The sequence below is a fragment of the Eriocheir sinensis genome, chromosome 42, assembly GCF_024679095.1.
Source record: "Eriocheir sinensis breed Jianghai 21 chromosome 42, ASM2467909v1, whole genome shotgun sequence".
In the NCBI taxonomy this organism is placed as follows: Eukaryota; Metazoa; Arthropoda; class Malacostraca; order Decapoda; family Varunidae; genus Eriocheir; species Eriocheir sinensis.
Window position 1 is genome coordinate 14,488,421 of NC_066550.1, and position 2,500 is coordinate 14,490,920.

At 39.9% G+C, this 2,500-nt stretch overlaps 1 protein-coding gene across 1 annotated transcript in view; it reads right to left on the reverse strand.

The window, feature by feature from the left end:
- The window catches only part of LOC127010152 (hemicentin-1-like), a 17,666-nt gene that overhangs the window by 14,306 nt on the left and 860 nt on the right, over positions 1-2,500 (reverse strand). The window lies entirely within an intron of this gene.

The window sequence follows — 2,500 nt, forward strand, 5'->3', positions numbered from 1 at the left end:
AAAACAAGTGAAAGTAACGTAACCCTTCTACCAATCTACCTTTTTTGTCTACCTCTATGTCTACCTAACCTAACCTAGCCTACCTATCAAACTGTCTATGTCTGTCTGTCTGTCTCTCTGCCTGTTTAGCTGACCTACCTATTTCAATGATACCTGTTCTCTCTCTCTCTCTCTCTCTCTCTCTCTCTCTCTCTCTCTCTCTCTCTCTCTCTCTCTACTCATCATCTTCCTCTTCTTCTTCCTTCCTCTCCTCCTCCTTCTCTTCTCTACGTAACTGAATGAAAGAGAGAGAGAGAGAGAGAGAGAGAGAGAGAGAGAGAGAGAGAGAGAGAGAGATTATCTAAGCAAATCTAAGACCCGTATTCTTAGCGGCTATGAGCTCCCACAACGACGCTCCCAAGGCCACGAGAGAGATGACCCGGGTTCCCATGACTTTGTTTGTACTACTACTACTACTACTACTACTACTACTACTGGTGCTGGTGCTGCTACTACTACCTCTATGAAAGCCTTGTCAAACTATCACTAGGCTCGTAACACTACCCATGGCAATACTAACACTGCTTCTAGTAAAGCCTTGTCACACTATCACTAGGCTCGTAACACTACCCAAAGATATACTAACACAACCTCTAAAAAAGCCTTGTCACACTATCACCAGGCTTGTAACACTACCCATGGCAATATCAACACAACCTCTATGAAAGCCTTGTCACATTATCACTAGGCTCGTAACACTACCCATGGGCATACTAACACACTAACACAACCTCTACCAGAGCCTTGTCATACTATCACCAGGCTCGTAACACTACCCATGGACATACTAACACAACCTCTATGAAAGCCTTGTCACATTATCACCAGGCTCGTAACACTACCCATGGACATACTAACACAACAACCTCTAGCAAAGCCTTGTCAAACTATTACTAGGCTCGCAACACTACCCATGGACATACTAACACACTAACATAGCCTCTAGCAAAGCCTTGTCACACTATCACTGGGCTCGTAACACTACCCATGGCAATACTACTAACACAACCTCTACGAAAGTCTTGTCAAACTATCGCTAGGCTCTAACACCATCCAAGCAAACATTAACTCACTGTACAATAACACCATGTTTGATTTTTGAGGTCTTGGCGACCCAAGGAAAACGCTTGGCAACCCCACTTGGGGTCGCGACCCCAGCATTGGGAAAGGGGGCACTAACACAACCTCTACATGTATACTCAGATGCTTTGGGGTCTCACAACCACGATTTCCCAAGGCCACGGAGGATATGAGTCAGGTTTTCATGAGTGTTTTTCAGGGTAATAATGTTGAGGATGTCTCGGATGACTAACAAAACTAAATTTGAAACCTTACTTCACCTAACATAACTTATCCTACCATCTTTCAATACCTTAACTAACAGACTAACTAACTAACTTGCCTACCTATAACCTAACCGAACATTATAACATTTTCAAACACTTTTACTGAACTAACTAAATCTAACTTATAATTCTAACCTTACCTAATCTAATGTCTTCCAAAACCCTTATTGAACTATCTTAACTATACCTGCCTTACCCTACCTTACCTTACCTTACTTTACCTAACAACCTAACCTTACCTAGCATCTCCCTACACCAATATTCTGTACTTTACCTAACTTAACCTTACCTTACCTTACCTTACATCACACACCCCACCTTACCTTACCTAACAACCTAACGTAACCTTGCCTCTCCCTACACCAATATTCTGTACTTTACCTAACTTAACCTTACCTTACCTTACCTTACCGTACCTTACCTAACATCACACACCCTACCTTCCTATGTGCTTGCAAGAGGCCTCAAGGTTAAACGTAAGAGCCAAAATGTGTTCTAACGAGTTGACAAAACAAGTGCATTGCAGTTTACGAAAGAAATGATTGAGGTTCATTGCCACTAATCACATTCGTGGGATAACTTGGTCGTTTGTGAAGCAGAGTTTGTGAGTTGACTTAGAAGTTGAGGTACATAACATATACTTAAAGGAGACAGACTTAGGAAATAACAATAATGATAAAAAAGTGTTTGAATTAACTAAGAGATTGGAAGACAGAGATAGGGTGTTATAGATACAGAAATGAAGCGATACAAAGATGAATTAAATATATGGAACACAAAAAGAAACATTGGAATTACTTAAACGAGAGAGACTTAGGAAATAAAAATAATGATAAAGTGTTTGAATTAACGAAGAGATTGGAAGACAGAGAGAGAGTGTGTGTTGAAGAGAAACAGAAACGAAGCGATACAAAGATGAATTAAATATATGGAACACAAAAGGAACATTGGAATTACTTAAACGAGACACTTAGGAAATAAAAATAATGATAAAGTGTTTGAATTAACGAAGATATTGGAAAGCAGCGATAGTGTGTGTTGAAGAGTTACATAAACAAAGCGATACGAAGATGAATTAAATATATGGAAAACAAAAACAAACATTGGAATTACTT